We start from the raw sequence: 16,155 nt of genomic DNA on the forward strand, positions 1-16,155 counted from the left end.
ATCACCAAAATATTTGACAGGACACTGGAAATCAGCAGAACGATATGTGATTTAAAATTTTTAATATTGTTAATATATGAAATTTAAACTGTTTAGCTACCATGAGAGACTTGATAGTATATGGCCAATTTAGGTGCTGTGGTAACCCTATAACTTCTAATAGGCAAAGACAGCTATTGTATGCCTAGTTAAATCCCTGGGTACAATACTGTACATGCTCCATTTCAATTTGAAAATGTTCTGAATTGAATACTGATTAACCACATAAGCTCATTCTGATGTGTGGTTTCTGACTTATAAAAACCATGGAAAACAAATGCGCAAGAAACAAGAGAGCCATAATTCCTTCATATTACCTTCCTTCCTTCTCAGTATGAATCCATCACACATATCGAAGAGAATTCCTTTACATAAAGATTTATCCTCACCTCCTCACCTCGTGTCTCCTTGAATCCTCAGTGAAAGGTCACAGGAGAAATGAGGTGAAGATGCGGGGAGGAAAAGAAGTGAGTGAACTGTGTCTTTGAATTGAAATGTCCTTACATCTGCCATATTGAAGTGACATTTGAAGTATGTCATTCAAGATCCTCCTGCACACAGTTCCTCCAGGGACAATATTCCCCCACAGACGACAGGTGTCTAATTTTTTTTACTGTAAGGTTCATGTTTTATCCACCAAGCAACACTTCACAAAATTAGGATTAGGGTGTAATTAATCTAAAATACATTATGTCAACCCCTAATGAGGCATATTTTAATATGCTTACAGCTAGACTTAGGGAGTGTCATATAAATACTAGTGATGAGCCTTGAAGTGTGTCAGGCCACATATATTTTTAGCTTCTGCAAAACTGACTCAATCACCATCAGATTTTATACACACCTTATTTTAACTACCTACATCAAGGCTGTTCCAGAAATTTTTGTGCAAGCCCTGGGTAAATCCCAGTTAAAATGTGTTGACAATTTAGTTAAAATGCACATAGCAATATAAATTATACAGTTACTTCAGCAGTAGGCTCTGTCACTTTATGATTGTCACCTTTTCATAGTTTGTTTGAAACAGACACTCCTCAACACGAGGTGTGATGGACTACCCTGCTTATTTTAAGAGTGTTTTATTAATATGCACCTCAGATTGGTCACAATGGAGAGACATCACGTCTCCAAAAGTAAGCTTGGTTAAGGATACTGACTAACACGCAGAGCAGGGGAGTAATGAAGCAAATGGGTGCATGTGTGCTTGTGTAACCCTGCAACTGGTGTGTTTTTCTCTTAATGTGGCAGCTAACTACAAAAGTAAGCTTTGTGTAAAATTTCAGTGAATGTATTTGTGGCCTTACTCATCTGTAAGAGGTGTGTTATACAGCTAAGATGTTTGCCTCGACGGTACTGTGTTTCTTGTACAAAGGTGTCACAAGTTTACAGTCAGTCAGATTTAAAGGTTAATTGCTTGTCATTTCATTTTCCATTACCTTGGTGGTAAAAGGGCAGTTATTTTATTTTTTTTTTTTCCAAATTAATCAAGGAAAGGGATACTGAACCATACTCTGCAGAGGAAGCTTGTCTGGGACCAGCCTGTTCAACACTGAGCCTACAGTGTTTGGCGACAGAACAGAAATAAATAGCCCAAACTTTTTCAAAATGAGATTTCAAGAAATTCATAAAGGATCCGCTCCCTTCACCACCTTGCTCTGAAAAAGCATCTACCTAACTGCAGCTGCTGTGCAAATCCATCTGTTGATCTCCCACTCCATTTTGCCCTCATTTGTGGACAAGATCCCAAAATACTGAATTCTACTTGAATGCTTTTTTCTCTATAGAAACATGGCTTCAGATGTGAAGCCGCTTAACCTCATCCCAACCAACTCACAACTGGAAGCTGTACCAGTGCTGAGGGTCATAGCTTGATGAGGCCAACATCATCAACAAGCAGCAGAGATGCAACCCCAAGGTCACCATACTGGACACCATCCAATTACCAACTGCACCTTGAAATCCTCTCCATGAAAATCATGAACAGAATGGGTGACAAAGAACAGCCTTTATGTAGTCCAGCATCCAAAGGGAATGAGCTCAACATAGAGCTAAGAACGAGGATACAACTCTACACATGAGCCAGAGCAGCGGAACTGGTACAGCAGAAAGGCATGCAGGAGCGGCCCTGGCATGCCATCCTGCTTCAATACCCACTGTTAGGAAACCTTGGGGGAGATGGTCACAGATCTATAAGGCACAAGTACACCAGTCAGGTGAGCGTCCATGACCCCTTTAGCATCTGTGCCTAAAGAGTTGGTCCACTGTTTCAAATTCAGGACAGAATCCACATTGTTCTTCTTATATCCAAGATTTGATGATCCAAAGGAGTCTCGTTTCCAACACAATTTAACAGTCATTCAGTCAAGTTCAGTCAGTTCAATCAAACCTCTGCCAATTTATTTTATTATTCTTACAGTTAAAGAAGTTCTCTATTTTACAAAATCAAACAAAGAATTGACAAGTAATGTTGACCCAGTTTAACGTGACAGTTAACCCTAAAACAGCATTTGACCAATAAAATATCTTGACCCAAAACTGTAGGTCCTGTTCCGTTCCGTTCCCTGACAGCTTTTGATCCAGGCAATGTAGTGCAACAAAACTGCTTTGAGATATTAGTGTGCAGTATTAACAATACGGCTTGCTGTTGGCACTAAAGGAAAGGTCATGTAGGGTTATCAAAACTGACACATTTCATACTCCAGGGCAACATGAATGTTGTCAACAAATTTGATGGCGATCCACCAATCTCCAAGCAGATTTGGAGATTGCACCACCCTGTACCAAACGCTGGTGGAGAGCACAGTTCTGTAATTCACAACCAAACCTTGAGTTCAGATTTCAGCTTCAACTTGACAAGTAATGTTGACCCAGTTTGACTCACAGTTAACCCTAAAACAGCATTTGACCAATAAAATATCTTGACCCAAAAACTGTAGGTCCCACACCATTGAGCTCCATGTAGAAAAACATGGAGTCCATGCAGTTGTAATTTAGTGCATGACATGGTAAATGCTGGGTGAATTCCAGGGAGTGTTTTTGTGTCTTGTACTTTCTGGCAGAGCACGCCTGCCTGTCACCGCTCAGCCTGCCCGTCACCGCTCAGCCTGCCCCCCTCATTGTGGAGGGTTAGTCACGACAGAGACTAACCCTCAACACACACTAAGTAACAGAGAGTAGAGCTGACCAAAGTGTGTAAGGCATTATGGCTACTTTGAGGTATCGATTCTGTGACCCTAAAACCCAGAAGTAAAGCCATGGTCTTACAAACTAATGAAATATTTTTTAACCATCGGGTTAGGTTTTCCATTCCCTAGGCGTCACACCTGCAGCAACAACAACAACAACAACAACACTGGCTTATGAAACACTAGCTTGGTAAACATTAGCTCATTAGCAAATTGTCAGCTTGATAGCTTCTTAGCTAAAATACTTGCTTGCCTACCTGCCTCCCTGCCTATCTCTTTATGTGGTCTCCCTTCATACTATGTCACGTTACTAATTTTTTGTATGCCCGTCCATTTTTCACACCTAAAGCAAAACAGGAAAGACACTGTGTGGCTATCCTGGAGAAAGAAACCCCTTCGAGCCGGTGTGTGTCCTGTGAACACACGCTGGCTAGACGCTAACAGGTTAACAAATTTCTATTACACCAGCTTTACAGATTTTGAAGTGACAATAGTTCTTCAATGCTGAACGGGGACTAAATTGAGACGAGGATGATTTTCAAACATTTTAAGTGATTCAAAAGAAAGCCTTCAATCATATTTTCTATCCTGTTATTTGCTGCCACCTTGCTCGTTTCCATTTCCTGCCTCCCCTCCCCTTGTCTGATGTCTGCCATAGACAGACATGAGCTCACCTGGGAGTCTGAGTGAGGACCCTCTGATGCTTTCCACATTGCTGCCTCCCTGATTGCATTGTTTATAACCAAAGACAACTGCAGCTTGGTGCAGTGGAGGATAATTAGGTCTATGCTTTGCTGTGCTTGTGTCTGTATGAGTAGCCTTGGGGGGGACACAACTAATCTACTCTGCAGGAGAGGCAGTGGGCCTACTGTCATTTACCAGTGGCAAGCAGGAAGCTTAACATCAGAGTAGAGGGATTTGATGTGTGTCATATTTTGGAAGACTTGAAACTTTTGTTTGTGTGTGTGTGTGTGTGTGAGAGAGAGAGAGAGAGAGAGAGAGAGAGAAAGAGAGCGCCTGAATGTGTGTGTGTGTGTGTGTGTGTGTATGTGTGCACGTGCATAAATGTGCTTGCTGCTGCTATTAGTTTTGACAGGGAATCCTGGGAGAATCCAGCGAGAATCATTTATCTCGGTGTGGAAAATGATATACAACACACAGTGGCAAATCCACAGTAAATTAGCAAAAATATGTATCATTACTACAAAGACTCTGGGACTTACAAAAATTATGTTGGAATGTTCTTACTTTTCACACCGACTATACATCATGGAAATGCATATGTGGAAGTCAATGATGTGTGGGATGTGGAATAATAATGATAGAAATGGGCTAAGAAATGAGTGATTATTATATCAGTTCTGAATGCAAGGGAAGATTTAAAGTTTTTGTTTGTTATAGCCAGGCTTATAGTAGGCTTTCATGTCATGGTAGTCAACTTGCAAATGTCAACTTTTCAAATTTCAACTCTAACGGTAGTAGTCCAATTATTTCTTTATTGTCATCCACCGTTGCCAAAACGATGAGTTGAACCTATCTATTAAAAAAATCCTTAAGTCATATTTTATGGGGAGGGTATGTTGAATTTCAGTATTGATTAGGGCTAGAATTTGTTTTATGTTTTCATTACATCCATTATTATGGGTGGTCTCCGGTTTGACTCCCTGCTAAATTTTAGGAGACTTTTCCTCCAATTAGTGCTTCATTTCTAACACAGATGCCCCTCTGGTCCAGCTGGAGGCACTACAGGAAATGTTGTTGGGTCACCAAAGTTGACAAGTACGGTCATGTAGCCATCATGAATGCTGTAACCAAACCAAAAAAAAAAAAAAAAAAAAATGACAGCTTTTGATCCAGGAAATGCAGTGCAACAAAACCGCTTTGAGATATTAGTGTGCAGTATTAACAATGTGGCCTGCTGTTGGCACTAAAGGAAAGGTCATGTAGGGTTATCAAAACTGACAGGTTTCATCCTCCGGGGCAACATGAATGTTGTCAACAAATTTGACGACGATCCACCAATCTCCAAGCAGATTTGGAGATTGCACCACCCTGTACCAAACGCTGGTGGATAGCACAGTTCTGTAATTCACAACCAAACCTCGAGTTCAGATTTCAGCTTCCAGCTTCAACTTCTTTAAAGCTAAAGAATTATCAGACTCTAGTATGAATATTGTCTTGTCAGAATAGCAACATATTTAACATCTGTAACTCAATCTGCTGTTGCAATTTGAACTGTGCCCACATAACTGAGACATTGCTGTTCAAGATACCTTTATGTTGTGAATGCCCACACATAAATGTCGATCAAGGCTATGAGCTCTATTCAATGTCATGTCTGAAGTGAAGAAAAAGTTATAAGTAAGTTTTACCATATTATATACCTGCAATATGAATAGAATACAACATTACAGCTGCAAGAATTTCATCAGGGGTATCACTCCAGCATCAGATATTTCCACAGAGAAACCTGTACAGTATAGAAACTACCCCTATTAGCAGAAGCATGCCTTCACTAGTAGCATCTCTGAATACTGATGAAATGTATTCCACACCTTCCCCTCAAGTTCTGCCACATCAGCTACTGAGCGTTTCTTTGATGTTTCTGGTGTAAAAGCACTGGAGTCTCAGGACCCCTTTGATTATGTGAAATGTGCTGCGTGTTCGGTATTAAACATCTGTTAGCAATTTTAGTCTTTTCATGAGGGATGGGGTACCTTTGTTGACCTGTGGTCGCTCCTCTTTGTTGGTCTGTCTTTCACAATTTCAGTTTCGCTTCATTTCAAAAAAGGAAAATGTCCATTTTGCTGATAGTTTAGAACATAGAAAATTATTAGTCATAGTTTTATGGATCAATGCTGTGTCACTAATATTTTACTCTTCAGAGCACAATTGACACATATACTCAGTGGCCACTTTATTAGGTCTACCTGCACAATTTATTTCAATCCAATACAACAGTTCTCTCATAAAGTTTACTTTTTCTGATGCTTATGATGCTCAGGTTTTCTTTTTGTAATAGAGGTGCAATTCTATGTTTGGCATTGAGCTCACTGTTATAGTGCTGCTGTTATACTGGACTGTACTTTATTGAGAGCTGTTTCTAATATTCTGTCCCCTTCATGTATATAAACAGGGAGGCCAAAAAAAAAAAAAAAAAAAAATAGAAACACCACTCAATATAATGTAGTCCAGTATAAGACCTCTGCAAACTACAACCTCAATAATACATTCTCAACAATGTCAACAAAACTGAACATTATAAACTTTCTAAGAGGTAGAATTAACGGCAGAGCTGCTGTGTTGAACTGCATCACATTGTACAGGTGGACCTAATAATGTGTCCACTGAGTGTATAGTAAACAGTAATGTCAGTACATCTTGCTGTACAAATGCACCATATATCCTACTCTGGATATACATGTAACATTCAGTTTGAGTTTAGAATTTCATCATAGATCATTATATGGATCAGTGTCAGATAATCAGCTGAACCGATCAGCTTACCAGTAAACAAGCAAACAAACTGATTTAGGCGTTTCTTTTTCTCTATCAGTTTGGATATATGTTTGCTTGAGAGGTCTCTTCTCAGTGGGGCTTGTGGCCATTACACATAAAGTGGATCCCTGCTGTCACATTCAATCCAAGCAGGGAGGAAACTCTGACATTGCTGCACTCATAGCCCTCCCATTATCAGTAACATGGAAAGATCCAGCGGCACATGAAGAAATGGAACATTTCCTGATTGATCAGAGTGAAGTTGTGCCTTTAAAACAAATTGTATAGCACAGGACATGAGTAACCTCAAGAACCTTTAAATTTGGAAACCTGAAATGTCCTTTACTTTTAACAAATTACATTTTTGTTACATGATTCTAAAAGCTCTGTAGTAAGAAGACAGAGATAAAAGTATAAACACTTTGTACAACAACAACGGCATATTCTGTTTTATGTAGCAGACTTAAAAAAGAAGGGAAAAAAATGACCTATTGTGGTCAAGAGGGCACAAAATATAAATCTGTTCTGACTACATTCATCTGTAATTCAGTTAGTTTGTTGCAATCTGAACTGTGCCCCTATTACTGAGAAATTGAAGGATGAAATACTTTTTTGTTGTGACTACCCAAACATAAATGTAGATCAAGGTTATCAACCCTGTTAACTGTCATGTCTGAAGTGAAAAAAAAAAAAAAAATGTTAGTAGTAAGTTTTATCAGAACTGAATGCAATCCAAGATGCCATCACACAGTGTTTTCAAGAGCAAAGAAGAGGGACACTGCTTGGCTCTGTCAGCTCTACTCTTCCCCTCTTCCCCTGGACTGGACAGCCCATAATGTTGTACAAGATTGCAGCGGTGATGACAGTGCTCCTAAGCTGAAGACGATAAGTGTCTTTGGACTGCTGCTTGACTCACCTCCTGCCCACCCTGATACAGCACTCAGTACCATCGCCTGCTTAGACACATCACATCACATCACATCATGAACCACAATCATATGACTTTTGACATGCAGCTTGTCTGAAGTTGAGTGATCTGCAGCAGTGGTCATCCGTAGTGCTCAGACCTGAGAGGACGCATACTCATGTTATTTACTGGCTAAATCTAAGAACTGATGAATTCAGCTGGGTTGGAGGGGTGTCATTTGGAGGCCTGATGTCCATCCTCAGTGGGAAGGCCTGGCCTAAGGCTATGCAAGTCTTCTGTATGGTCTGTATTTGTCTGGTCCTCTTCATGACTTTTTAGAGGAGCGAAAAAACACTCGCAGATAACGGCATTCCTAGAGAAACAGAGAGAGCACACTACAGGCCGGCTATGGGTGGATTGCTTCATCACTCCAACCGTACTAGCTCACAAGTTCTGGAAAGAGGGTGACTGGTTGCTGCAACACCACAGTCTTGAAGAGATGCTGCACTATTGTCATCACCACAACTCAAGATGGATCACATGCCCTCTGCATGAGGTGCAGCACCTTCCTGGTACTGTCAAGGATGACCTCCTCACCAGTGCGGTGTGAGTGCCACCGCTCAGATGGTGCAGCTGCGGTGAGTTGAGATGTGTTTGGGGAGCAGACAAGCATCAAACAAGAGGAGGGAGTTGGATGCATGAAGGGCATCTCCCCCAACTGTTCAGGTCACCGTCTGGATCCAACCTTTTAGCACCTGCCCGCCTCTCTCCAAGACATTTATGTACAACAATGATGCCCAACAGACACAAAGAAGAAGATAAAGGATGACGGAAGTTGGGTGAAGATCCTGAGGGTGCTCAAGATTCCCACCCATTCACCACAAGACCCTCCGCCATATCATAAACGGCCAGGTGGTAAACGAAAAGGTGCATGTGCGAGATGTATTGAAGCTCAGAAAGGACATGAGCACAATGTTCTCTTCATTGCTTCCTGGGGGATTTCATACGCCCATCTCAAATATAGTGGTGACAATGTAATTCAAGACCAAAGGAGGTAAGGTCAGTCACACAACTTTGATATTTAACAAATGAGGGAAATCTGTTGGAAATCAGTTGTGAAGTTGTCTTATTTCCAGTTTAGAATTTATAAATATTTTGCGTGTGATGGAACAGGAATTGATTAAACTAACTAGCTGTGATGGTTGCTGTGAAACACAATGGAGTGGGGTGAGCTGAAAAATGGAGGGCCCTCTGTGGGTAAGGCACAGAGGGATCATGTGATGTACTAAATGGGGTGGTGTGGTCATCTCTGGATCTTACCTAGGACTTAAAAAAGGCCAGAGCCAGCCCAGTGTGAGTCACCTGAGAGTGTAATGCTCTATGAATTAAAATGTACATGTTCTGCATCGTTGGAATATTTGTGTTCATAAATATCCTACAATTCATGAATGAGTTGAAGTTACTTACATTTTTTTCAAATACATAAGTTATCTGTCCAATCCAATCAATTCTATCAAACTTTGGGCTACTCAACATTTCCAAGTTCACATTCCTGGCAAGTAGACTAGTATAGAAGCTATCCCCATTAGCAGAAACATGCCTTCACTGAATACTGATGTAATGTATTCCACATCTTCCCCATGAGTTCTGACACATCAGCTACTGAGCGTTTCCTTTCTTATGTAGCAGAATTTTTTTTTAAAAAAGGCCTGTGTGTTCAATGAATTTTCAAGAAAGCACAACATGTAAACACAACACAGAATTGTTGAATGCAGCCTGTAGCAAGCAGACAACTACTATCAACTGTTGTCTATAGAAATGAGAAAACCATTGAAACTTAGCTGCATCATCTTTTAGCAAATGATTAATTGGACTTTCTTATGAAATGTCTTCTTGAGGCTCCTTAATACAATATTCGTGACTTACTGAATGAAGATTATTACATAAGCTATGTGAAAGGAGTGAAACACTAAAGACTGTTAGAATGTGTTTCCATCTTAACCAGTAAAAGGCCTTAGACTATAAAGCTGAAAATATCCTCTGTTCATGTCCTATGTCAAGGTAAAGTTCATTTTCAGACCACCTTCTGTTTATTGTCAATTATATTATTATCAATCTGTATATGAACTTATGAGGCATACAGCCTCATAAGTTCATATTACTATGATGTTGCATCACATTTCAACTCAAGATGTGTCATCATTATGTCATGCTGACACTTAAAGGATTTCACCAAGTGATCAGCTGCCTAATCACTTCTGAGCAATGATTTATTATAGTGTTATGTAATAGTGTGGCATTATAGGACAAACATGCAGGCAAGATAAACAAACTGATGAAAAAGCCTAAAGCCTAGCTCTGTTGTAGGGTTGAGCCTGGATACCCGGGGTGTAGTAGCAGAGAGGACAATGAAGACTAAATTGAACTTTATCCTCGCTCAAACCTCCCACCCCCTCTATGGTTAGCTGATGCAGCTACTTTCAGCCTCTGCCTCACCACCTAGAGGTGTAACACAAACTGATCCATTTTTTTTCCACTGGCAATCATCAGATTGTACAATTCTTCCTTCCCAACCAGCCCAAACAGGAAGGTGCTTAAGGTGGGTGCCTTAACTATTCTTGCATGCTTTTTACGCTCTTGTGTTCTGGACTAGGGATGGCGAAAATGGAAAAATTTCTTGGTCGACCACCGGGCCTCATTAATCGGTTTATTTCAGTTAACTGAGAATATTATTTGACTGTCTGTAAAGTTTACAGACAGTCAAGAACGCGGCCGTGTCCGTTCTGTACCACGGATGTCCCCTCAGCAGGCCCAAAAACAATTAAGATAATAAGGAACACCATTCATTCCGAAGTCAAATATTGTACATAGCCTACATGATATCCTACAAACATTATGTAATTTACGCATGTTGCTTACTGTGGTGTAGAAGAAATCTCTCTCCTCGTGAAAAATATTGTCTCCAAATCCCTCGATGAGTCTGCTTGGTGGTTTTATGACTCTTGCAGACTTGCATGACATACTTTGTTCAAAACTGTACGTGATCACCATATAGGGTGACCACCTGCTAATAAGCCCAATGGGGGACAAGGGGTATGATTCTGAGGGACAATGTGGGACACTGCCCGGTGTGGCGCCGCCCCCACTCGGCGGGCAGACTCACCGATACCGGTTTACCGATTTCTAGCAGATACCACTTTACATGGTATATTAATGTTGCCCTGTTCCCCTAACATATGTAATTGCTGCTGTATGCTCATGAATAGGCCACCCTTGTTAAAAAATATAAGGAAAATATAAATAAAATTAAATAGCTTATAACTGTTAATTTCGTCGGCTAGTTTTCAATTTAATTTTAGTCTTAGTCTTGTGTCAAATGCCCTTATTAGTTTTAGTCATATTTAGTCACCTTGAATTCTTTTGTGTTTAGTCACATTTTAGTCGATGAAAAGTCTTGGCATTTTAGTCTAGTTTTAGTCGACTAAATTACAAAGTATTTTAGTCTAGTTTTAGTTGACTAAATTACAAAGTATTTTAGTCTAGTTTTAGTCAATAGTCTTTTTTAAGTCTTTGACCTGCATCATGTTGGCTTTTTTTTTTTTTTTTTTAAATTTAACAATATGTTAAATTATTATTATTATTTTAAAAATGTAAATTGCTTATCAAACAGACCTAACAATTCAGCTACCAATGCTATTCTGGACAATGCTATAATTTGTTTGCAACCATTGCTGATTTGTACATGTTGCAGTTATATAGCAACATGTACAAATCCATATCATTGCTATTTTAACCAGTCCCTACAGGGAAAGGTTAAGGTTAGGGTTGCTCATTTGGCAGTCCGGAAGACACCTTGACTCGCTGTGCCCATGTTTTGCTCTGTGTTGGTGTTTCTTCTCTTCTCTTCTTCCTCTTCTCTGCTTTTCCTTGTGCTGAGCACATTTCAGGTAACAAGGTAGGCTGAGGTACTGCTTCACACTAATTCATTAGTGTGGCTATCCATGCAGAATCTGTAACTCATTGTTGTAAACTGACTGGGGTATGTTTTAATTGAATCCTGAAAGGGCCGTCAAGTAGAGATGGGGGCCGCTGTGGTGGTGGTTTCATCACCCTTTGTGAGCCCCTTAAAAAGTGCTGCTTACTGGTCATATTTATTTTTGGCTTGATTTCATGTGTGTATTTACTCTTTGGACATCTTTTTTTTGTAGTCTGTAACCCCCCCCCCAAGCAGCATTTGCTTCACTCATGTGGCCTTTATCAGCATATTTTAGCCTGGGGTAATGTGTAAATTTTAGATCAAGAAAAAAAAAACAGCAAGTAATTTATAAGCATAAAAGTACTAACATTTTTGTATAATACTTTTTTTTTTTTTTTTTTTTTTACATTTTTTCCCATAACCTTTTGCATTGGCTTCATTACTAACGAGACTGTAGGCACTCAACAAAATATTCTTGATTACATGACGGACATCTTTCGGCTCTGCTGTTCTCAAGGTAGTCTTCTAGTGTTTAAGGTCTCTGAAGTATTTTGTGTGAAATTGTGTTGTTTCCTCCCACAGTCCAATGGCATGCAGGTCAGATGAATCGATTACTCTAGGTGAGGGAATTGATTACTCTGGGTTAGAATTGATTGTTATAGTTGTGAATGAGTTTGTGCGTGTTTGTCTGTGTGTCAGCCCTGTGATGGACTGGCAACCTGTCCAGCATGTGTCCCTGCATTCTGCTCAGTACAGGCTGGGAAGGGCTCCTGCCCTCTGTGACAAGTACTTTATGAAAAATGGAAAATGCATGGATGTAACATCCATAGTGTTATTGACAACAGTCAATAATGCATGTACACATTTTTCTGTACATGGTAACTTGATTTGGAGTTGTTACAAGAGAACAGCTAGCAATCTATATTCAAATCAGCAAATTCTGCACAAAATGTTATCTACGTCTATAAAGACAATGTATTTACAATATACGATAATCTTAAAGATCTACATACCTATGCACTTTGTGTCCATATGTATAGCATCTTGTACACTGAATGTAGGATACTGAATGTAGTTTGTGACCACTGGTGGTGCTGTAGTTCACACTAAGAAAAGTCCCCATATTGTCTACATAACATCTTGTTCCAGCATGCAATGAGCAAAAAAGGAGGACATTACAGACACTGATGTAAACAGTGGCACTTTCAAATTGTTCCAAATTAAGGCTTTCTGTTTTGGGAAAGGAAATACTTTAAGTAATTTCACGTTTTCTCCATATTCCCATATTCTTCCCAATGTTATATTCTGCAAATGTATTACATTTTTTGTAACACTTCCACCTAGCTCTTATTGCATATACTTAATATTTTTGGTATATTTTAACATGCTTTGCATTGTGGCAGTGTCAATGTCAATAGTCGTGGGCAGAAAGTTGTAATAGCAGTCCTCATTGTCACTCACACCTCTGCCCTCATATCTGTCGTTGTTGGGAATGTACAAATTGCTTGTTTCTTGTGTACTAATAAGGGAGTTATATTTCAGCAGACATAAACAAGTGTGTGTGTGTGTGTGTGTGTGTGTGTATCAGTCACTCTGGTTAGTTCATCTTTTGTTCCATGCAGGCAGTGGGCCTTATTTTGTGTATATTGCTGTATAGTGCAAAGTGAAGTTACACACGCAGGGGGCATGATGATGAATTAAATAATCACTATCCTCTTACGTGCCCTTTTAAAGAGTGCGCACTGCGCCAAGGCACCGTGCTATTTCTGTGACAAGTGAGTGTGTGTAAGTGAGAGAGAGAGGGGGAAAGAGAGAGAAGGTAATGCTGGAAACCCTTTTCTCGAGCTGTCTTGTCCCTTTCCTCTGTAAATGAATAAATGAATAAATTGATTTTAGAGAATAAAACGTCATTATGCTTGCTTTCCCCTCTGGTCTAAACAGAATAAACATCATATTTGCTAAGTTATAATTTCCAAGCTATTATTTTTAAACTAGTCATGACATAAAATGTATCAAAGCTAAATGTGGTTATATCAGCAGCGGTTATGTTCTAAATTAAGTTTTACCGATAATTTATTTATGTTTATTGTGTTCAAGAGAGTACTATCTTATATTTTGTAGAATTGCAGGAGATGCATTTCTATACAGTAAGTCTTTGGTAACGATAAATTTATGTAGATTTCACTGCTGTGCATCTTGGTGCACAGCAGTTTTGTTGATATGACCATTTAACCACAGCCATGTGTGTTACAATGCATAAACAATCAAATGAAATGGTTTTTTTTTGTTTGTTTGTTTGTTTTTTTACATCTTGAGAAATTCATATTAAAGTAGAACAGAGTATAAGGATTCATTCATTTTAATGGGAGAAGTAACGCAACTCACTGTCACGCTGCAGTGCAGTGTTAATTTTGGCAGCTGACTTTGATTTAGTCTTAAAACTAAAATACATATTAGTTATAGTCACATTGTAATTTTTAAAATGAAAAAGCAAAAATTAAAAAAAATTAAAAATAAAAATAAATAAAAATATGATGGTGTGATTTATTGTGCCGGCCTCCCAAGGTGCAAACAGTGAGAATATTAAAAAAAAAAAAAAAAAAAAAAAACTTTTTAAACAAGATTTTGACAATACTACTTACTGGAGTTTCCCAGTAACTCAAATCTACAGATACACTTATGAAAAACAGTCTGAAAAGGCAAGGGATGTTACCACCTCTGTAACCCAACAAAGACAGATCCCACCATGGCCCACAGTCGCCCTTTTAAACCGACAGCCCCTCCCACTTGGCTTAACAATTACATAAGGAAATCAAATCAGCACATTTTCCTACAAAATAAAGCATTTATAGCCTCTTAGGTCCAAATATATTTGAGAAACAAGAGAATTATCTATATTTTTGCAAACTTTTTCCTCAAACCAAAAGATATTTGTGGCAAAAAGGAATATAACAAGACATAATTATGCAGTTCATGTGACCATAAAAGTGCGTGAGATCATAGTATTTAACAAGGCAAAATGTTACGCCCCTGTTTTGCCAACCACACTCACTGACACAGTGGGGCGAATGCAACACACTGCAACAGCTGGTGAGTGAGCACTAAGTTTGTGTGAAACTATCCGTAAATGAAGGTAGAACCACCAAGTGTGCGCCCTTGGTCATGCCACTGAAACGGGGGGAGGAAAGAGATATAAAAGTGAGGTTTATCAATTACTTAGTGAGATCTAGAGGGGAGCGGGGAATGTGTGGTGTGTGTATGTGTGTGTGTATGTGTGTGTGTGTGTGTGTCCATGCACTACTGTGACGGAACTGCTCTGTTACAGCCCGTCAAACAGCAGCACAGGGCGCTTCTTCTGTTACTATTGTGCATTGTGTTTTATTTTCTGCAGCATTTTACTAAAGTGTTTCCAAAGATCTCTTCTTTTTTTTTTTTTTTTTTTTTTTTCTGACCAAGCCAGTGAGCTTGACTGGAGAGTTGTTTGAATCACAGTGTGTAGCTGTGTGGCTGCGGCTGGGGATGAGGGTTGGCAGCTCCGCCCCCTTTCAACCAATTCAACCAATGACAGGGATGCACACTGAACTTCAACCAATGACAGGGCGGCACACTGCAAGGTTATATTTTGAGAGACGTACTGGAGGGGATTTTTTGAATGTCTGACAGTCAACAAATAACGTTTCCATCTCATCTCATCAAGGAAAACCAAACATACGCTTTGTTATAATTGTTATTATCTAGGATCTGTTTTTAGCTCATCTCATCTTGTTGACAAACATTTTTTTGGCATTTTGTCATCTTTGTTGATGAAATTAACACTGCTGCAGTGGCCAGTCAGGAAGACAGTGGACAGACGGCCGTGTTCTGACACACCCACACCTCCGCACAAATCTGTACAGAGCTTCGATGCCTGATCCTGAGTGAATGCAGCCTAACACATAAATCAGGGTTTTGTGATTTTAGAGATGTGTAGTTGGATGTGCCTCCACCAAATAAAATGACCAAAATAACACCCAGCTACCATGCACAACACCATTGACCTGGTCTGAGCTTGAGGGCACAAATTATGGTCATCCATGGCAGCAAAATTCCAGGGTGACTGGCAAGAACATTCCCACTGCTGCAGCTCTCCTCCCACCTTGGCCTAGAGCACGACACCAAAATACCAAACACATCCAGGAAAGGAGAATCCATCACTACACCTGAACCTACCTGAAAATGGCACTGTCCCAGTGACTGGCTGTGTTTTCTGCACTGCACCTGTATGAAAATAGGTCCCACTGTGTCTGAAGTGGCTAAGGAGTGCCTTATCCCCCTCGTTCACATGTGATCCCCTAGAATGTATCACAGTTTATTTGAATGTTTTATAAAAATACTTTAACTCTGCATTGCACAATTACAAATTGCATAGTATAAAATTATACATTTGCTGAACTATATAGAGATCCATGGCAGATGTGGGTGGCTGTGCCGAGGGCAGCATCACCCCATTGTTGTTCCTCAAGCTATGTACCCACTTTAATAGGTATACTGCTCTGTTTTCCACAAACAGC

Source organism: Myripristis murdjan, chromosome 3 (genome assembly GCF_902150065.1).
Source record: "Myripristis murdjan chromosome 3, fMyrMur1.1, whole genome shotgun sequence".
Classification (NCBI taxonomy): domain Eukaryota; kingdom Metazoa; phylum Chordata; class Actinopteri; order Holocentriformes; family Holocentridae; genus Myripristis; species Myripristis murdjan.